Raw genomic sequence first — 23,268 nt, forward strand, 5'->3', positions numbered from 1 at the left:
GTCATGAAGAATTGAACATAGCTGAGCAACAACATGCTAATTAAATTCAAACAATATAAATACATTTTGCATTAAAGATAATCAAATGAGGTGAAGTCCTAACATTATAGTGGATCAGGAAAGGTTTTTTTCAGAAGATGGGATTTTAACTAGAACTTGAAGAAAGCTACAGATGCCAAGAGGAGGAGAGGAGGGAGAATATTCTAGACATGAGGAATAGCCAGAGAAAATGCCCAGAGTCTTGAGATGGGGTATTCTGTATAAGGAACAACAAGGAGGCAAATGCCACTAGATCACAGAACAAGTAATGGGGTGTAAATATAAAGATTGGAAAGGTAGAAAAAAGGTTGTGAGAGCCTTGGGCCTAGAGTTAGGAAGACTCAGGGTTGAACCCCACCATCAACATTTAGTATCTGGGTGATCTTGGTCTTAATGTCTAAACTCTTGTAACCTGCAGTGGTAGAATATATTACCATATCAAGCGTTCCCTGCTATCAGTGCCATTACTACTTGACTATGTCTTATAAGAACAATCATAACCAACAATTATCACAATGCTTTTTATCTGTAAAAATTGGTTTTGGATTTTTAGCTTGGTCCATTATATGTAGAACCATCAATTTTCTCTTTTCTGTCTTCTAGACTTCTGAAGACTTTGCTCAGGAAGAGCTGTTTACCTCTTGAGAGTCTGGGCTGCCTGAATTGTTTTTTAAGCCTGAGTAGTCCCCAGGTAACCCATGTACTTTATAAAAATTGTTGGTGTTGAGTTGGATCCAACTCTTGTTAGCCCATGGATTACTGTCCATGAGGTTTTCTTGGCAAACATACTAGATTGGTTTCCAGTGGATTAAGATAAACAGCGCTAAGTTATTTGTCCAGGATCACCTGGTTAGTTTCTGCACCTGGGACTCACATGTTCCTGACTCCAGTCCCAGAGCTTTATCTACTGTACAACCTCTGCTTCTTACAAACATTACCCAATGGGAAATGGAGCCTAGACTTTTCTTACTGTTAGAACTAAGAAGGGTGTATATCACAAGCTGTGGAGCTTCCTCCCGGTCTTTAAAGGCACCATCATTAAAATTCTCCTAATCTGATTTTTCTTAGATATTTTTCATCATTTGGGTCTTTGCCTCTTGTCCATCTTTCCTGACTTATCAATGAAATAAACAGAGCTCTACTGAAGTCAAATCACCAGATAACTGCAGCTGTGATTTATTCTGCCAATATCTATTCAGCTAATCAGCAGTGTCAAGCTTGGCCCAATGTCAGTTGTTAGCCCGTGAAGGGCTGTGAACTTTCCATTTGTGACTTTTCACCCCTTTCCAGAGGTCCAGTTCAGGGACAACTTTCTGTGACCATCTTTTTCCTTAAGTCTTTCCCAGGGAAGCTGGTTTTTTTCCTTGCTCTGAAAGACTGAGCAAACCAAGCAAGCATGTGACAGACTTCATCTTAGTAAAGAGATCAAGAAGGTGTCCTTTTCGAGGAAAAGGAAAAGTGATATTTCTATTGATCTCCTTGGCTTTCTAATGACTTGTGGCTAACAGAACCCCACTTGTCACTCATTCATACAAGATACCCTTAGTGCTACTGAAAGGTCAAAATGAATTATTTCTTTTGGAACCAACACACTTTTGTATGACCTTTTCCTGCAGTGGACAACTAACAGGGAAGCTCTACAAAAGGGAGACTATGACCAAGAAGGATTCAGTTGCCTCCCATTGAATACAAGAAAGATCTGGGAACACTCTTCACCAACTCAGATGGCAACCAAGAAATGCTAAAGAGTTTCCTGAGGCATAGAGGGGTTAAATGACTTATTCAGGGTCTTGAAGCTAACAAGTGATAAAGCCCCATCTACTATGGCTCTCTGCTTCTCATACCAAATTCATCTCCCCCATTAAAATTTAATATTTGGAGTTTCAATACATCAATAAATATTAGCTTTGCCCTCTGAAAAATGTAATTCACCCATATTCTCATTTATTTTTTTTAAATGTTATATTGTACCTTGAATTTTTCAAGTAGTCACTTGATAAATATTTGTTGATTGATATCTTTTGTTTTTATATCACAATCATTTCTGGATACAGCTCTTTTTTTCCTGAATGACAGGAATAACATAGCTATTATATGTTGTTGTATTATTTTTATAATAAGTAAAATTATTTGGAATAATTTAAAATAACTGTCAAATTTTGGATAATCTTATAGCTTTCTTATTCTCTTGGATTGAACCTCATTTTAACAAAAGCAAATGATTCATAAAACACAAGCATTTTCTGATAATATACAACTTTTTGTCCCTATAGTTTCCTGCTTCTGTCTAGAAAAGCTGTCCATTCATTCAATAAACATTTATTAAGCATTTATTATGTGTTAGGCACCGTTCTAATGACTGTGGAGGATATAAAAAGAGGCAAAAGACAGTCCCTACTCCTACTCTCAAAGACCTTACAATCTAATGGGAGAGATAATACATAAACAGAAGATATACAAAAACAAACCATATACAAAATAATAGGAAATAATAGAGGGATAGTACTGGAATTAAGAGAGATTAGAGAAAGCTTTCTATAGAAGGTGAGATTTTAGTTGAGACTTGCAGGGAGCATCATTAATCATTATCATTATTCAGAGTTAGCTTCCTTTATGTGTTCTTTTTATTTACATTATTATAATCATTGGGGTTCATTAATTTCTTTCATTAGTCAACTGTATTGTTCTCTGTACTGAACAATGTTTCTTTTTTGCTTCCTCATTTATTTTATTTCAGGCAGAATGTTTTTGAAAGAATTGTGACTTCTGCCTAGATTTTTTATGCAAGTCAGAGATCAGATTGTATGAATAAAGCTGATAGGGTATAATCTTGCTGCATCTCATTTTGCTTTCTTTCTGCATTTGGTTCAGAAATCTCTAATTTAAGCCTTGGGTTTACACATGAAAGAAATTCTGATCTACTGAAGCTTCCATGTAAGTGTATCTTAGTATGTGAAGCATCAAAGGGTGAGGTAGTAGAAAATCCATCACTTATAGAAGACTGAGGGCTGTTTTGAAGGTGCCCTGTGAAGCTAACTATGACCAAGAAATCAAAAAATTATTTTTTGTTTTTGTTTTTTCTCTAGCTAAGAGAATGGTTCTTTATTTTTGATGTTGCTTTATACAAATTTTTAAAAAATTTGAGCATTTCATTTTCATGTTGGATGAAAAGTTATTTTTAGGAATTAATTATATAGTGTATATCACTATATAATATCACTATATCACTATATAATAGAAATATTATGCATGTGTAGCTAGGGATTACCTTTTCCTGAGTCACCAGCATCTGTGGTGAGAAGTTTCAGAAATTGCCAGCCAGGATAGTCTCTTCTCTTTTGGGAATAGACTCGAATTTGTATAAATTTCGAGTATCACCCAAAAGGAATACAGTAGAAAGAAAAAAAAAGAGAGAGAATATGAATATCTCTCAAAATTCTAGAGACTCCATAGGAGAAGGAATATGGGAGATAAGAGGGAGAATAGGAGATATGCCATCAGAAGATTTAATAGAAGCAGGAAGCAAATAGCTATGAACTCACATCAGCTAACTTGGGATAGAAAACAGGGATGTATTTGAGCAGTCTGAGAAAAAGCAACCTGAGATAAACTTTTATGTGGAAGGAACTGCTGTGGGACTAGAGTATATAATAGTAGAAGACTAAAATAGATCATGGGCATTTTAAAAAAAGCTATACAATAAAAGCTAACATTTACATAGTACTTACTAGGAAACTTACTAAATGTTGTATGAGTATTTTCTCATTTGATATTCAAAACTACCTGACATTCTCATCTGAGGTTATAAGGATAACTGTTTCATGGGTCTGTTATTCAAGAGTTAGTCTTTAAAGAAATGCATATATTATTATCTATTGAAAGAGAACTCACCAATTGAAACTTTGACCAAAGATCACTAAAACTGTGCATACTCCTTGATTCAACAATGCCACTACTAGGTCTGTATCCCAAAGAAATCATAAAAAAGAGAAAGGACCCATATTTTTTAGACACACACACACACACACACACACACACACACACACACACACACACAAACTATTCATTAGCAATTCTTTCTGTGATGAAACAGCTGATATATGAATGTAATGAAGTATTATTATTCTATAAGAAATCATGAGCAGGTGGACCAGAAAAATGTGGAAAGACTTACATGAACTGATACTGAGTGAATTGAGCAGAATCAGAACACTGTACACATTATCAACAAGATTGTGTGATGATCAACTGTAGATGAACTTAGTTCTTCTCAGCAATTCAGAGATCAAGGATAATTCTAAAAGATTTGTAATGGAAAATATCATCCAGATCCAAAGAAAAAATTATGGAGTCTGATTGCAGACCAATGCATACTATTTTTCACTTTTTTAAATTTTTATTTATTTTTTCCTTTTTCTCACGATTTTTTTCTCTTTTAGTTCTAATATTTCTTTAACAATTTGACTGATATGCAAATATGTTAAAGAAAAAAAAGAAAGAACTCAAGACTAGGAAGCAATAAACAGAACAGAGACTATAGTTGTAGTAAGAAGAACCCACCACATCTTCCAAAAAAGATGGTCTATATGGAGAGTCAGAGATTGGAAGAGAGCTATTGATAGAAGAGTGCCACAGAGCATATAAATGTAGAAGAGCAAAGCTATTTTATATTGAAGCTTTGTGAACCCAAATGCTTGTAAAAGGAGCTGACGGTCATCCTGGAGAGTTCCACATCCAAAAATTACCCAAATTCTACTTGAGTGGGAACAGTAAACTAGAAATATGAGAGACTTTCAATGTGTACTTGAATGCTTCGTATGAAAAAGAACACAAAGATGATGTGTGTTGATTAAAGCTGTCATTGTTCATGAGAGCAACTCCCCAAATATGAAATAGTTTTAGAAATGTTTAGCTCATTTGTTAAAGAAGAGCAAGGTGTAATGGAGATCCAGGTTCTGGAAGGTATACAATATAAAGGATTTCGACAAGGATTCCCACACACGAACTATTAATACACAGTTAAGTAAAATTACCAAGAGGGAAATTTGAAAGCAAGGTAGAAACTGGAAACATTTATTAAAATTTTGGTGAGTCCAAAACAAAAGCTTGGGTGGACCCAAGTACTGGTGTAGAAACCAAAACAAGAATATTTTCAGTGAATCCAGGTCCTGAGGGAACACAAAAATACATTGTAGCCATCTCTAGCATTCCTAGAGAGTTACTTGAGTCAGTAATATTCTGGGTATAGTCAACCTTTAATCACATTATTTTGGCTTTAAATAGTATAATAATTTAATAAAAAGAAATGTAAAAATTTAATAATAATAATATAATAATATAATAAATAATTTTTATCACACTAAGAGCCATTGCTAAGCAGACTACTTATTCATTTGAAACAAAGGATACAAAGAAGCAGGTGCTATATGATTTTAATCACACAAACTGTTCCTTGATAGTTTCTATCCAATAGGTTGATCTAATGTTAATTCATTTTTTATAGTTATATCCAATTCTTCTTGACCCCCATTTAGAGGTTTTTTTGTTTTTTGTTTTTTGGCATTTTGCCCTTTCTTCCTCCAGTTCATTTTACAAATGAAGAAACTGAAGTAAACAGGACTAAGTGGCTTGCCTAGAGTCACTCATCTAGTAAGTGACTGATTCAATTATTTGAACTCTGGAAGAGGAGTCTTCCTCACTCCTGGCCTTACACTCTATCCACTGTACCATCTAGCTGCCTCCTAGGTATCTACTAAAGTTTTAAAACAAATTGACCAATCCCTTGTTCTTATTCCATTCATTATTTTCATCACAATCATGGCATTTCAGTATCTTTGTCCAGTGTCCACCCTGTACCCATCTTCTGATAAATACCATTTTATTTGTTTTTAGAAGATAAAATGAGAAATCGAAATGAAAAATTGAATTCTAGTGTAACCTGAATGTTCAAATCCTTGATTTTTAGTTCTTCAAAATATTTACTTGAATCCCATTATCAAATTATCTGTGAATAAGACTCAAGTCTTAGCTTCTTTAGCTAGTTTTAGGTTTGAAAATTGTGAGGTCACTGGATTGGAAATCAGGAGAATCAAGTTCTATTCTCATCTATGCCACTCAATAACTAGGGGAACTTGAGCAAGTCACTTGATTTCTGAAGACCTCAGTTTCTGTATTTGTAAAATAAACTAAATGATGAGCTCTAAAGCACCTTCTAACCCTACGTACTTTAGGCCTGTGGAATTTTCTGAAATTCTGTAAAGCCTTTTGAGGTCTCCAGATGCCAGATGCTTTCTAGTTATTCTCTCTATTCTTTTCTTTCTTTTTCTTCTCTTTCCTTCAGTAGATCATATAGAGAATGTATACTACTCATATATGTGTGTATGACAATGGCAAATACTTTTGGTGAGCAAATTTAACACAGCAGTGTTGAATAAGATTCTTCTAATGTTTTATCTTGAAAGAAGGGTTTCTTAATGTGAGGTCCACAAACTTGTTTTTAAAAATATCTTTGATATTGCATTTCAATATAATTGGTTTGTAACCCTATGAATTTTTAGTGCAGTTTTCTCAGACATTATTTCTCAGACATTATTCTTAGACAGGATTCATAGGCTTCACCAGAAAGAGGTCTATGATACACAGAAAGGTTATGAATTTCTGGTTTTAATATATATATATTTTGACATATGCATGGGAATCTATAGAATTCTATAGAATCAAATGATTATTTCTTTCATTACATTTCATTGTGGTCTATAGAAGTGTGGTCTGCTGTGGAATATGACTTATGAAAGATTATCTTTTGCCTCCCCATCCCTTTATCAGAATATGCTCCATGTATATACAGATAATTCTCATAAAATTTTTATATAAGTAAGAAACAGCCAGTGGAGTTGGTAGTTACTCTCAGTCACCTTGTTTTACTTTGTATTAACAAGGTACAAGATTTTTTCCATGCCTTGGTATTTCCCTCTACTTCATAAATCATGAAAATCAATCCCTTGGCACCCTCAAGTGTTTTGCCTCCTGCCCAGGCCTTTCCTGTATGTAATTGGTCTGATCCAGATGCTTTCCCATTTCTGTTTTCTTCAGTTTCTTCTGTTTCCACTTCCTTGAAAAGCACATCTGGGCTCTGATGTGAGAATTCAAATGTTGTGGTTGCACTGTCCTTGATACTGGTAAGAATTTATTATAAAAGTCTTTGTAGACCCTTTCTTTTTTTTGTAACCTTCCTTTCAATTTCATCCTTAAATACCCTCAGATTACACTTGGTTGCTGTCACTCACTAGGGTTTGTTTAAAATGATTTTTCCTTCCATTTATTTTCAATTTTTTTATTAAAGAAACTGCTCATAATCTTTCCCTGGAAAGAGGAAACATAGGACTGAAGGCAATTTTGAATCTGTCATTGTTTGATGAGTGGCCATGACTAAAAAGTGTCTGACCTATCACCAATTGGGACACAGTGATCTATACTACTCCTTTCTCATCTTTTGGAAAGCCTCAAGGGAATGATATACGTATTTATTAGTATTATCATTGGTGAAAATGTAAGAAGAGATTTTGGTGATAATTTTCTTTGGCAGATGACATCTTTAAAAAATTGCACAAAAAGTGTAGAGAAAAAACAATCTTCTGCATTTATTGATTGTTGACCACAAACAATCTTTTTTGCTGTGTAAAGTAAGATGAATCTCTAATGGTCCTTCTCTTCTGGAGTGGGGGTGCCCTGTGCTCTGTTTTGATCATACAAGATTCTTAAATGGAACAACTACAGAGATAATTTATCACTTTATCAAATCATAAGTATCAATTGAGGTACAAAACATAACCATTTTATCTGTAAAAATGTCCAGCTTTGTCCTGGACAAAGACCTCTAGAGATTCTAAATGGAAGAAGAGTTCAGTTTGCTGATGACTTTGTGCTGATTACATCTATCTTAGAATACTACCCCAGACTCTTCTCAACAGGATTCATAACCACTTAGAAAAGATTGATTTGTTTTTTAAATAACCTATATAGAAAAACCTAAATAGATGAAAATTGTCTATTATTCAGTCACATGCAATTGGACAGTCATTTATTATGTGATGATGGACAAGTTGCTTGAAATCTATAGACCTCATTTAAAATTTATAAAATGAGGAGAATAATATTTGTGATAGTCAGTTCCCTATGTTGTTGTAAGGATCAAATGATAATATATATGCAAAACACTTGGCAAACTTTAAAGGACTATATGTGCCAGCTATTATTACCATTTGTTGACATGGAGTCAGTACATCAATACAGTCTGAATGTATTTCTTTCTTTTCTACCAAGGCTAATTTTCAGATTGGGAAAGGCAGAACAAAAATGGTTAGGTAGGCACTGGAACACAAGGCAATTGTTAGACCTCAGAGGGTAGAACTAAGGAAGCATCAGAGAGGGCAGAGTTAGGTTCAACATGAGGAGAACCTTCCTAATGTTAGAATGGGTCACCTTGGGCGGTAGTAGTTTGTTGTCATTGAATGTCTTGAAGAGGAGACTGAATGACAATTTATTTATCAAAGATAACCCAGAGGGGATCTCTGTTTATGTCAGAGTTGGACTAGTTGACCTCTGCAATTTCTGTGACACTGAGATTTCAGGGCTCTATGAATCTCCAGATGAAGCCAGCCCTATGGCTGTTCAACAGATTCTGTTGGGATTTTTTACTTTACATTTGCTTTACATTTCATTTCCTTAAACTCAAGGCACCTGTGAAAATCATTTATCAAGGAGCAGAATATTTTATAATTCCTCTTGTGATTGATTGAATCCTTCCAACAACTCTGCCAGGTAGTTCAAGATGAGGAAACTGATGCCTAGGGAAGAGAACAAGTGACTTCAGATCTTCCCCTGGGACAAGGGGGTGAGGGAACCTGAATTGAAAGCTGGAATCCATATAGGAGATCTCTAAAGCAGAGGGTCTCCTGCTGTACACATGAAGCCAGACAGGGAGAATTTGGTTGATATCTCAACTCTAAAACTTTCTATTATATACCTCCAAAATTCTAATCTATATTAGACTTAGCTTCTGTCCTTTAAAAAATTCTATTTTTATTTCTATAATTTCCTCATATACAAAGAGTAAAAAAGGTCTAAATATAGCTACTGTGAATATTTCGGATTCATTTAGAAACCAGAATTTTACAAAGTCCAGAGAAGACTAATAAATTTTTTAAAATGTAATTCAAAACAGAATAATAAATCTTGATTTCAATGGAAATTTGACTTTTCTGGGGGAAAAGAGTCAGAATTTGTCAATCATTCCTGAACAAAAGTGAGAACCAAAAACTGAGACTTTTACAAAAATTAAGGCAGTCATTTCCTGAAAATATGAGCCTTTTAATAAAATTATTGGTTGTTTCTTCCATTCTGGCACATTGGATTGTTTTCTTTTGTATTCTAATATCTCCACAATGGCTTCCCCAGGGTACTTTGATGTTGACAGAGAAAGACCAAAGAAGCTTTTGCGACTTCACCAAAATGTCATAACAAAAGAAAGGCTTACTATGTTTCTGAGGGATTGACTTTCAAGCAGGAACTGAGCTATTTTGGAAACTTAGCTAATGACATTGTTATTATTTCTCATGAGTGATAAGGCTGATAATAGATCCATTCCACTTGCATTTAGTCTAATCCTTTTAGGTTTGAGCTCTGAACCTATCACTTGAAAGGTAATGTGTCCCTAAGACTGCTATAGCTCTCAAAAACCATGAGTGACATGCTGTTGCCTTCTCATTTTTGCACTTGACTATAGTTTAAAGGTACTAGTTAACTCAAAGAACAGTGTTAGCTTAAAAAGTTTGCTTAAAGATTTTGCATTATCTCTTTGGATGGGGACAGTAGTTGTTCAAGGATAACTTTACTGAGAACAATAAAAATATGTAGAAATGCAAAACAGAAGGCAGGCAGGTGTTGTAGAGATTGAGATTCAGGGAAATAAATCAATAGATGAGTTTGGACTTAGGCAGAGCACTTCTATGGCACCTCAGGTCATTATACAATTATATTTTCACAGGTATTAGTGGAATGAAACTATAATCATATTTCCTTGACCTTTTTCAATCTTTGGTGCTCTGTTTTGACTGATCTTAAGAAGATTTTAGTTTACAAGGAGAAGCCTATAATAAAAACTTGATTTTTACCATCTCCTAACACTTCTTAAAGGTCAAGAGGGTAGATAAACAACTTCCTGCAGCTGCTGCTACATCTGGCACACGACATCGGGCATCAAGAAGATAAACATGTCATGTTGTATCTCTTTTCTGGATAAGGTCTGAGGAGCTGAACTTGACCCTTTTCACTATTTGTAAGTAATATTAAAAACAAGTTTGACAGTAATGAATAAAAACCTCAATGCGGGGGAGGGAAGGTGGTATTGTGGGTATTGTGCAGAATTTAAAGCACCAACATATCTAAGGGATAGGGTTTCCCTGGTAGGCTAGAAATTAAATTTGATTTCTTAAACTGAGTTCATTCAGCCTCTTATCTTTCTTACTTCCTGCTAGGAAACATTTACATCTTGGGGTTTTCCCTGTACCTTAATTATTTCAGAGCATTGATTTGTTTGTTGTTGGTTCAATGACATGGAAAACTCCCTTCACTCCGTGAAATAGGTTTTTCCATTTTGTATTGAGATACCTTAGCAGAGAGAGGATTTGGGAGTCATTTACTGTGGTCATGATTAAAATAATGATGCCAAATCCTGTGCTATCTTTTATAAATGCTAGTGAAGACTTACAACCTATCTTGTTCCCATTTCATTTTCATTTTCCCATTCTTTCATTCTATATACATTTATGATCTGTTTACTATGTGCTATGTACTTTCACTGAAGTCCTTAAAACTTGGAAAGTCTATGGCCTATATTCTTAGTGGTGAAGCTGGGGCTTATCTTCTAAGATCATATGAGCAGAGATTTGGAGTCAGAAAGAACCTTTGAAACCCAAATGATTTTCCTGAACTATGGTCCAACCATGTTGGTATTGGTTATTGTTGTTTGTTCTTATTTTTGCATAGATCCATTTTCTTTTCTTTTCTTTTTTTTTTTTTTTTGCAAGGCAATGGGGTTAAAAGGCCACACAGCTAGGTAAGTATTAAGTATCTGAGGTCAGATTTGAACTCAGGTACTCCTGACTCCAGGGCCAGTGCTCTATCCACTGCACCACCTAGCTGCCCCTATAGATCCATTTTCATCATGGAGTGATGTCTTGACTTATTCATCAACTGGATTTAAATGAGACAGTTACACACAGTTTCCAGCCTAACCATCTCTTCCAAAGCCATTGAAGTCCAGTAACAAGACTGGGGATGACAGATAACCTTGGCATCTTAGATGTCTGTTGGCCCTGAGTGCTTTCATGAACCATCCTCTCTGGGTAAGTACCTAGAATCTATAATCTGAAGAGTACAATCTACTTTTTGTCCTGTGTGATTTTCATTTATGGTTTTTTGAAATATAGCTCTGAATGAGTGTAAGTAGCAATTGTCTTTTGTTCTGGTAAGAAGCTATGAAAGTCTTCGTCTCCCAGACTGATATTTTGTGTTAGCAAATTAGGTTGAATTATGTCTCAGTTTTTTGCCTAGCCCATAGTCATTGAATGGGTATTACCTCAGACAAACTGAGACTTGGGAAAGACCTTAGTTTAGAAAGGCCAAGGTCGTTTACTGCATTTTGGGTCTTGCCATTGGGTCTTGACTTTTATGACTATGGAAGAGAGAGTGAGGCTGAAGACTTTGTAAAACTCTGCCTCACTTAGATTTAATTCATGCACAAATTAAGACATCATCCTTAGTGATATCATTAGTTCTTTTTAAGAAGAAGAACAACTTTGCAAATGAACTTAGGGATAGAATTTTCAGGAAATAATGAATTCAATAATAGAAGGAATTTGTTTAAAAGGATGGAAATCTGCCTTTCATTAAAAAAAAGCCCAAACTCTTTGACAAACACTAAGATCCTATTCCATATGACTTGTTAATTTTTTAAGAAATCATCAAAAGGTATAATTTCTCTCTCAACACATTAAACTTTGATCAGTGTATAGCATGGAAATAGTGTAAAGACTATTAGACTGCTTTCTGTGGGGGGGACGGAAGCAAGATTGGGAGAAAAATTATAAAATTCAAAAAAAACCCACCCCAAAATAAAAATTAAAAAAAAATCATCAAAAAGAATGAGGTCTCTTTACCTACAAAGGGATATAAGGTTTGGGAGAAAAAAGGCATAGAGAATAATTTGGTCTTTTGACTTAAACTCCAACTATCAATTCATTAATCAGTCAATAATAATTTGTTAAGTGCTTTGTACCAGATACTGTGTTAGACTCTGGGGAAACACACACACACACACACACACACACACACACACTCCAAAAACAGTCCATGACTACTAGGAGCTTGCATTTAATGAAAGGAATGATAAAAGTGGGAAATAAGAGACATATGAGATACATAAAGAATAGAGGGAAGGTAATCTAGGAGACACCAGGAAAGACCTCCTGCAAATGGTAGCGTTTGAAATGAGTCATGAAGAAAGTAATTTCTTCTTCTATTGTAAGGCATTAGGAAATAAAAATGGGTATCCCCCAAAATGAGGAGGGGAACTCACTGAGTTTGGTCTATGGGAATAAATATGTATTAGAGGTTTTGGCCTTAAGAAAAAGCAAAACAGAATTAGGTTAACATTCACATTTATTGATATTTCTCTAAGTGAAGAATTACACAGCCTGTCTGTGTGACTGTGTGTGTATGTGTGTGTGGGGGCATCTAGTTAGACAGCCAAATCCCCAAAATGGAGCTCTATGTTGAGGATTAAATAGCTTTGATTATCAGAAGGTGGAATCTAAAACATCATCTCTGGTTTGTCCAATCAAAGGAGAGTATGACACCCCACCACTACTCCTAACCTAGGAGGGAAGGGAGGGTCCTCAGGCCTCAGACATTCCAGTAAAAGGAATGCCTTTATCAGTTGTCCTAAAGACCTTCAATGAAATGGATATAGCTGTATGGGCTCTTGATTGGATTAAGGAGGCAAACCTTTGTTCTGTTTACAATTGAGGGAGCTGACTCAAAGGATCCTTTACAACTGTTAAATTGACCTGATCAGAAGACCTTCTTCAGTAGTTATGTGAAAGTTGACCTCCACCCAACAACTCTGCTCCTAAAGATCCAGAAAAATAATTCAATATACAAAGGTCAAAATTCATTGCTGACAAAAAAATATTATCTTATTTAATGCCTTTTTGGGGTAGGGCTTAATGATATACATTCTAAACCTAAAATCCTATCCTCTATCTATCTATCCATGTATCTATCTATCTATCTGTGTCTGTCTAAAAAGATATATGCATATACTGTATTTCCCCACGCACAAGACGCACCTTAATTTTGGGGCTGGAAATTTGGAAAAAATGTATTATATAAAGTTATTGAACTCAAGTTTTATTCATCATGAAATTCAAGGACCTTCAGCTCATAGCTTTTAGGCATCTTTTGGGCAAGTCTGGTGGGTGGACGCATGCTTAGTCCACTCTGTTTCATGAACCTAAAGCACCAATTGTGCCTCATTTGAAATTAGTCCCTTCTTTTTCATCAACAATTCTTCTGGTCTCCTGTTGAACCATTTTTGTGGACACAGGAATTCCAACTGCTCTTTGCTCTTCAATCCATCTCTTCAAATCCCTCTCTAAATCAGGCCATTTGGCTGACTTGCCTCTCATGGCCTTCTTCTGCTGGGATGGGGGGGGAGGGAGAGGAATCTTCAGTAGGATTTCTTCTTCCCATAGCCAGTCTCAGATTGTTTTCTCAGTTGGAGGAGGACCAAACTTAAATGCAGTAGCACAATTTCCATTCACTTTTGCAAACTAGATCACTTTGAACTTGAATTCAGCACTGTACAAAAATCTTTTCTGAGCCATTTCTGGGCAGAATGTGGCAAAGTGTAACCTAATATATAGGTAACAAATGAGAAACAATGAGCACAAAGACAACAAGAGTGAAAAAGTGAGAAATACAAGTTAAAAAAATCTACAACCACTGTATAAAACACTCCCAATTTTTAAAACCCAAATTTTTCAATAAAGGGTACATCTTTTATATGGTATGCATATATACTTATGTGTATATTTGTGTGTTTTTGATAACTATTTCAATATGTCAGTTGTTCTATAAATATTTCTGTTCCTAAAAACTGGTGTACTATGCAAAATAATGCATTAAAAAACCACAGGGTTTATAGGAGAAAAATGTGTTGGAGGTACTCAACCTTTCAACACTGACATATTAAAAAATAGATAGGAAATGATAAAAATGTTTGAAGAGTTTTATACCTGTTAAATATCTGTTATACTGGTTATGAAACATAGAAATGTGAACTAAATAAATACTAAATAAATAATGACCATGTCCCCAGCCATATGATTCAACTTAGTCTGCACTTGGGTTCCAAGGAACTGGACTGGCAAAGTCATTGACTTGCTAGCTGAGGCAAAGGGAAGTCTCAGATGGGTACAAGGGGGATTGTAGAGGAAGTGAAAATGGAAGAGGGGAAACCGAGTTAATGAGTTTGACCTAATCCTCCTCTGCCCACAGTTCCCATTGCTGTGAAAATATATGATAAATATGGTCCTTTACCTTGACAAAGACTTGAAGTTTGCTTGTGGAAGGATTGCAGCTTGTGGATTATTGTGAGGTGGTGCAGTTTTCTGTGTTCTAGAAAACAAGCAAATATGAAATTTGGGTGACATTCAGTTTATTCCCTAATATGTCAGTTGAGTTAGAACAAATTTGAGTTTTCAAAACAAATTGTTATAACAGAACTGGCTACATTTGGTTTGTAATCTTATCTTTTCTATTTTAGGAACTTAAAAAGTTCTTCTCAAGAATGGGTCCATGGGCTTTGCCAGACTGCAAAGGGTTCCATGACAGAAAAGATCAGGAATCCCTGCTTTAAGGGAACCAGGACTATGTGTGGCTGCGTTTCATTATTTCAATACACTTGATAAATGCTTTTGATTTGTTCAGACTGTGAAAGAGACACAAAAGAAGTATTCAATATTCACATCCAAAATAGAGACACTGCTGGAAAACTTTCCGAAACCATTACTTCAGAAATGTGACTTCCAGCCCATATTACCATAATGGAAGAGTTATTGTTGAAATCATGAAAAATAAAGGAAAAACATAAAAGAAGTTTTAAAAAGCGAACATAGTATATTTTGTTCTGCATTCCCTCTATAGTTTTTTCTCTGGATGTGAATGGCACTGTCCATAGCAGATCTCAGGATTGTCCTGATGGGAGCTACCTCCATCATAGTTGATCATCACACAATTTAATGTGTATGTTTACTTGGTTCTGTGCACTTCACTCAGCATCAGTTCATGCAAGTCTTTCCAGGCTTTTCTAAAGTCCAGTTGAATCTGAACTGAATCTTAAAGAAATCCAGGTGAAGTAAAAGGTGGGGATGAGGGAGCAATAGACTCATTACACGGGAACAATCAGTTCAGAATTACCGAAAGGAAGATGGAGTCTTGTGTTGAAGCAGCTGCCAATAGCTCAAGGTAGTTGAGGGGAGTGTTGGGAGACTGGAAAAGCAGGAAGGAGTGAGGTTATCAAGGATTTTAAATGCTGGCGAAAGATCTTATATTTGATCCTAGAGGTAATAGGGAACCACTGGAGATCATTGAGCAAGGGTAGGAACAGGATAATTACCTACATTTTAGAAAAATCACTTCTTTGCCATTTAAACAAAGGGTGGATGAAGGATTTGCCAATGCCTCTTAATATAAAAAAAAACACAACAAGGTTTAAATACCCCAATTTTATCTGTGAAACTCCCTAATTTCTAGAGTTGAGCTTTCCTGGTATTTTATTTTTGGTCTATTGAAGTCTTTTAACAATTTGTGGTGGGCTGGGGCAGAGTCCCTGCAAATCTCTGAACTCCTGAATTCTCCTGATCTATTAAAATTAGGGGGAGCTAATTAAAAGCCAGCTAGATAACTCAGTGGATAGAATGTTAACCTGGAATAAGGAAGACTGAGTTCAAATCTAGCTTCAGACATTTAGTAACTATGTGATCCTACATAAGTCACATAACTTCTTGTTTTCCTTAATCCACTGGAGCAAGAATTGGCAAACCACTCCAGTATCTTTGCCAAGAAAACCCCCATATGATGTCGGGAGTAGTCAGATATGACTGAACAACAATCCCTTTAAACTCTGTGGGAATTTTTAAGCTCATTCTTGTCTAAAAAATTAATTTTAATTTTTTTATGTTTTTATCAATCTACATTTTTTGTTATATCTTCCTCCCTCCTCCTAGGGAGTCACTCTTATATTAAAAAAAAATAGAGGGGAAATTTTTTTTTTTAGTAAAATAAACCAATATATCAAAAAACTATTTTCAGCATTCTGTATCCATAGTTCCCCACCACTGCAAAGAAATAGTGGGGGAAGAACCTTCTCATAGATCTTCTTAGGTGCTAAGTGTGGTAAGTAATTTCACAACATTCATTTTGTTTTGTGATTGTTCTTTACATTTACATTATTTTAGTCATTGGGTATATTCTTTTCCTGTTTCTACTTTTACTTCTCTTTAAGTCTAAACTTTTCAGACCTTTGATTTCTCCTCATTTTAATGACAATTTGTAGATTTAATATTCTAATCCTCACATCTTAGTTCACTAATCCTCTCTATAGAGTCAGCTTGAATGTTTCTCCCCCATGGGGACTGTTGGTGTATTACAGAAAATTAAACATTTTTGCAACCTTTGAGAAATAAGTGGTTTAGCAACAAACATATTTCAATGCATTTCAACCAACCCGATTTCTCATTTAAAAAAAAATCCATCCTAAAAAAATTGAAAGAAAAAATATTTCTGATGTATGCCAGTGCTCCCTCTAGATCAAGCATTTTTAATTGAGGTTTTAAAAATCTTATTCAATATATTTGGTTTCATTTATAATCCTTTGCATTTTATTTTATGCATTTTAGACAGTTATTCTGGGAAGGAGTCCATAGCCTTTACTAGGCTGCTGAAGGGGTTCAGGACACACACAAAAGTTTAAGAACCCCTGTTCAGAAGGATTTGCAGGAGCAAGCAGTCTTGGCCCTTAGTGTATTGGTATCGATTACATTTAATACACCCGGAGGGGTCCTCGTTGTGATTACACCTTTGGATTCCAGCTTTGAAAATAGGCTGTTAAAAAGTTGAGACAAAATAGAGATGTGAGCTCCTCTGCTCTTAGGGTGGGATCACTGCCTTCTTGGGCAGGAAGTATTCAGATGTGTGTGCTGACAATGAGGAAACAGGCCATGTTTTTTGTTTATTTTCTCATAAAGTGCTGATGAACGAATGAGGGAGATGCATTAAGGGGCCCCGAAGTCAAGCTGTGAAAAGAGATTTGAGTTTATCAGCTCTTTAGCCTGGTTTCCTATGGAAGGAATGCTTATAAAATCTTTCTGCCTCTGCATGTCTGTGTTCAAGACCTGCCCCCCCCCCCCCCCCACCTCAACTCCTTTGGATAACTTTAAATCCCTAAAATTGATGTTAGTCCAAATGGACAGAAAGGAAGAAGACAGGCCTCCAGAGTCCCTCAAAAACCAAAGTCTACTATTGAGAACCCTTTTCCCACACTCAACTATTCATTGTTCAATTAAACTCAATTCAATATCACGATTTCAAGTGGTCCAGTCCAGTCAAGTTAATAAGCATTTGTGCCAGACCCTAAACTGTGGGAAATGCAGTAAGTACAAAGTTAGTCCCTGCCCTTAAGGAACTTACACTCCAGTGGGATGGGGGTGGGGAAAGATAGCACATAAAATGAAACTGAAAAGCAGGATTATTAGAGGAGTTAAGAGAATGTATTGAATCTGGGATATGATAAATCCCAGAGGGTTAGCAGAGCTGCCTAGAGTGTAATGAAAACATGGCCGACCTGGTCATCCATAGACATTTATTAAATATATACTATGTACAAAATGCAATTTTTGGTGCTGGACATACAAAGACAGATTGCAATAACTATCATTTTCTGCAAGATGTTTATATTTTACAAGGGCAGGAGTTCTTAGCCTTTTTTTGTAGCATTGTCTTCTACATTTTTCTAGTGAAGCCTATGAATTCTTTCTCAGAATACTGTTCTTAAATGCATAAAATGAAATGTAATCAGATTACAAAGGAAATAAATTCTATTTAAATTGTCAAAAAATTTAAAGTGAGGAGAGGGAGAGAAAGAGAAAGTGGGGGAAAGAAGAGGGGGGAAGAGGAAGAGGGACAGAGAGAAAGGGGGAAGGAGGAAGGAGAGAGAGAGAGAGAGAGAGAGAGAGAGAGAGAGAGAGAGAGGGAGAGAGAACACAAACAATAAATAGATTCTATAAGCTTAAAGGAAACTAAGGATTCTTAGAAGTGGGGGTGAGAAGAGGATGTATTCTAGACATAAAGGATGGCCTATTTGAAGAACTGGAAGCAGGACATAGATTGTCAAATTCAATAGGTAAGTTTGATTTTGGATTCATTCCTTGTTGTAGGATACTCTGTGACTATTTTAAACTATGTGATCCCTTTCTTTTCTAAATCTAAAAATCTAAGAGCAGGGATCATCCCAGAACTGAAAATCAGTGATAAAATGTCAAACACATCTTATGAGGTGAGACTATAACGCAGATGGTCATTAAGTTTGAAGAAGGTTTGGACACCTTGCCCCTAGGTGTGAAAGAAAGGCTATTTACACTGACTGAGAGACTTGTTCCTACTCTCTAGGGACCTATCTATATAAAATCATCAAGTTTCTTAGTCAAAGAATTCAAGTGCCTCAAAGAGGAATGTCTGTATCAGGAAGCAAGGACAGACTGGAAGTTCTAAGGAAAGCAGGTTCAAAGAAGAAGGGTTATATTATATCCAAGTGCAACATCTTGAAGGTTCTAGCAGAAGGACTTTTAGGAGTTAGGAATTACCCCATCCCTGCCTTTTGCTACATAAGCTCAAGCTTGAGGGTAATTTCCTATGAAATTCATTGGTAGAAGACTGTCATGGATTTTTAGAGGGATGTTTATACCATTGTAGTAAGTGCCCTTTTCTGAAAGTTAAGTCTGGCTGACTGATATTAACTGATAATAATGGAAGGAAGCATATTGGTAGGAACTCATAAGCTATAAAAAGTGGAAAACCTTTTACCCTGTAAGCAACCCAATAACCAACCTTATAACATAAAGGGAAAATGTAAACAATTTTGTTCTTAGATCTGACTTCTAACATGGAGGAGTTTGTTTATTAGCTATATATAATTAATGTTAGGGACAGATTGATCATTCCCTTGTTCAGTTAAGATTAATTAATTTTCTATTTCATCTGGAAAAAAAGGAAGATACCATTGTTATTAACATCCCAATCACCATACAAAAACTTGATATAACCCAATTTAGTCTGAATGGGATCCTTATTGGGTATTTCTTATGACCAGGGATTATTATTCCCTAGAAAATATTAATTTCACTAATGTTTTCTAGGGAATAATAATCCCTGGGCATAAGAAATATCTTTGTGGGGATTTCATCTAAAATTTTTTAGGGATTTTTCTAGATGGGTAATTTTTTTCAGTTATTTCTTTTTCAACTAAAGTCCTTTACTAATGCCCTAGAAATGGTGTAGAGGAGGACTCTCAAAAGCTAAATCAGCAGAGCACAATCTTTTAATCTCGAATTAGCAACCATTTCTTCATAAATGTTTCAAGACCTGAGCTCCTTTCTATGGCTACAAAGACAAAAATTAAAAAAAATGCCCATCTTTAAGGAATTTTTTATATATATAGAAGGAGATATCATAGAGATTATGTACACATTTAAGTATATAAAATAAATATAAGATTAGGTAGAGGGATGGGACTAGCAGCTGGGGGAGGAGAATTAGGGAAGGTGTTCCATAGGATGCAGTATTTGACCTGAGTATTGAAGGAAACTAGGGATTCTTAAGAGGCAGAGGTGAAGAAGTATATTCTAGGGAAGAGAGACAGGCTGTACAAAGATATGGAGATGATAGAAAATGGAACATTTTCTGTGAGCACCAGCCTACAGTTTGACTGAACACTAGAGAGCTCTTAAAGGAAGATAATATGTAATGAGATTGGAAAGGTGGGACCAGTTTGTGGACTGGGACTGGACCTGTGGCTTATTGGTTTAGGGAACTCCAATATAAGAAAATTCTCTCTATCAATGCAAATAACTGCCTTTTCTGAAACTTATATTTGTTTTTTTTTAATGTTACAGTAAGGATTAATTGTTGGTCTGGATGGCTGCTAAAGTCTCTTCCAATTTTCTAATTCAATGATTCTGTGATTTTATGGTTGGGGAATGGTCAAATTGCAGTATATGAATATAAAGGAACTCCATTGCTCTGCAAAAAAACAACACCCTCAAAACAATGACAAAGATGACTTCAGAGAGGCATGGAATTAGATAAACTAATATAAAGTGAAGTAAGCAGATTTTCAATAACTACAATAATGCAAATAAAAGAAACAGAACAATAATGAATGTTGTGTAATCAATGTCTAACACTTGTAGAAGAGAAGAGAAAATGTATCTCTTTTTTTGCTAAAATAGGGATCTATTGATGTATAACTATTTTAAAATTTTTATATTTTTCCTTTATATATTTTCAATTACAAATAAAGATAATTTTCAGCACTAATTTTTTGGTAAGATTTTGAATTTCATATGTTTCTTCCTCCCTCTCTTCTCTCCTTCATACCCCAACAATGAGTAATCTGATACGGGTTATACATGTAAAATTATGTTAAACGTATTTCCATATTTGTCATGTCATGTAAGAAGAATCAGAACTAAAGGGAAAAAATAAAACAATTGAATAAAAAACTGAAATAGTGTGCTATGGTCTGCATTCGGAGACCAGAGTTCTTTTCTATCATACATCTTTTAGAATTGTCTTTTCATTGTACTGCTGAAACCATTCTCCTGGTTCTGCTTACTTCACTCAGCATCAATTCTTGCAAGTCTTTCCAGGCTTTTTTGAAGTCTACCTGCTCATGGTTTCATACAGAATAATAGTACTCCATCATATTCATATATCACAATTTATTCAGTCATTCCCCAATTGATAGGCATCCCTCAATTCTTTGTCACTACAAAAAGGAGCTACTCTAAATATTTTTGTACATGTGGGTCTTTTTCCATTTTTTTTATGATCACTTTGAGATATAGACCTAATAGTGGTATTGTTGGATCTTAGTTTTATTACCCTTTGGGAATAGTTGCAGCTTATTCTCCAGAATGGTTGAATCAGTTAAAAACTCCACCAACAATATATTAGTGTCCCTGTTTTCCTAGCCTATTCATCATTGATCATTTTCCTTTTTTGTCATATTGACAAATCTGATAGGTATGAGGTAGTGCCTCAGAGTTTTAATTTGCATTTTTCTCTTTTTTTTTTCAAGGCAATGAATTTAAGTGACTTGCCCAAAGTCACACAGCTAAGCAAGTATTAAGTATCTGAGGTTGGATTTGAACTCAGGTCCTCCTGATTTCAGGGTCAGTGCAGTATACTGTACCACCTAGCTGCCCCTTAGTTTGCATTTCTCTAATCAATAATAATTTAGGATATTTTTCATATGATAACAGATAGCTTTAATTTCTGGAATAATCTGAAATAATCTTTAATAATCTGAAAACTGTGTTCATATCCTTTGATCATTTATCAATTGGGAAATGACACATATTGTTATATATTTGACTCAGTTCTCTATCTATTTAGAAATGAATCCTGTAACTGTTTTAAAAATTATTTTAAAAATATTTGATTTTTTCTCTAATTACATGTAAATATAATTTTTCATTGAAACTTATAGTTTTAAATAATTGCCTAGAGTGTTGAGAGGTTAAATGATTGATCCAAGGTCATATAGACAGAAAATATGTTAGAGAGGATATAAACTCAGGTTTTCTTGACTCTGAGATCAACATAGACCAGGTTAAGTAGTAAAGTAGCAAAGGGTTTTAAATGACCAAAAAAAGGTGTTTGCATTTTGATATAGAGGCCATAGACTTCTAGTTGAATAGAGGATGGACTGGAGATGGGAGAGACTGGAGGCAAAGAGGTTAATTAAGAGGCTGTTGCAATTATCCAGGGGAGAGGTATAAGTGTTATTTGAGTGAAGATCGTACATATGAAAAGATGTTATGGAAAGGGAATTGATGGAGAATCAATTGACAATTGATTGGATATTTTAGGTGAAAGAGCATAAGGAGTTGAGAATGACCTTGAAATTGATAACCTGAATGACTAATGATGCCTTTAAAAGTGACAGCAATAAATGGGAGGAGGATGAGTTTGATGGAAGGAATAATGAATGTGTTAAATTTGAGATAGTTACAGGATATCCAGTTCAAAAATGTATAAGGTAATTGATTTAAGACTGAAATTCAGGACGAGAAGGCTCTATGTAGATCTGGGAGCATCTGTTGAAAAATGATCATGGAACCCTTGGGAATGGAGGAGATCATGAAGAGAATGTTTAGAGAGAGAGGAGAAATGGGCTGAGGACAGATCACAATTAGGTAGTTCGGTGTGAATGATATAGTTCAGACAGATGAGGGAAGAACTAAGAGAGAGAGTCACAAAAAGGAGATATTATTCAGAGAGTAGTCTATAGTATCACATGTTGCAGAGAGGCCAAGAAGGCCAAGACTGAAAAAGGACCATCTGATTTGGAAATTAAGAGACTGAAAGTAACTAAAGAAGTAGGTTTGGAAACTATATTGCAAAAGATTAAGAAGGTAGAGGAGAGGAAATGGAAGCAATAAATGGAGAGTTTTTCCCCCCTAGGAGTTTGGCTGTGAAAAGGAGAGACAGAGAATAATTAAGGGAAAGAAGGGTCAAGTGAGTTTTTGAGAATAAGGGAGACTGGACATGGGTACAGGAGCATGGAATGAAATAGTAGATAGAGAAAGGTTGCAGATTGGGGGGGGAAGGAAAGATGATTATTGGAGCAGGGGAGACATGAATGGTTTGGGCTCAAAGGTGCAAGGGTCTCCTTGAAAAAGAGAAGGGTCATTTCTTTTTTCATCAGAGCCTTGAGTAAAAGTAAGAGTAGGAGATGATGTCAGGATGTTTTGAGACTTAGAGGAGAGAGCAAAGAGATCATAACCAAAGTCTTCAAATGCAGACCCGGGGTGGGGGGGAAACCTT

The 23,268-nt window shown here is 35.4% G+C and overlaps 1 long non-coding RNA gene across 1 annotated transcript; it reads left to right on the plus strand.

Moving 5' to 3' along the window:
* Positions 1-679: 679 nt before the first annotated feature.
* LOC141516302 (uncharacterized) lies at positions 680-10,295 on the plus strand. Its single transcript, XR_012476659.1, has 3 exons — positions 680-730; positions 7,132-7,217; positions 10,234-10,295. It is a non-coding gene; the product is annotated as an uncharacterized LOC141516302 (long non-coding RNA).
* The last annotated feature ends 12,973 nt before the right edge of the window (positions 10,296-23,268 follow it).

Source organism: Macrotis lagotis, chromosome 3 (assembly GCF_037893015.1).
Source record: "Macrotis lagotis isolate mMagLag1 chromosome 3, bilby.v1.9.chrom.fasta, whole genome shotgun sequence".
Taxonomy (NCBI): Eukaryota; Metazoa; Chordata; class Mammalia; order Peramelemorphia; family Peramelidae; genus Macrotis; species Macrotis lagotis.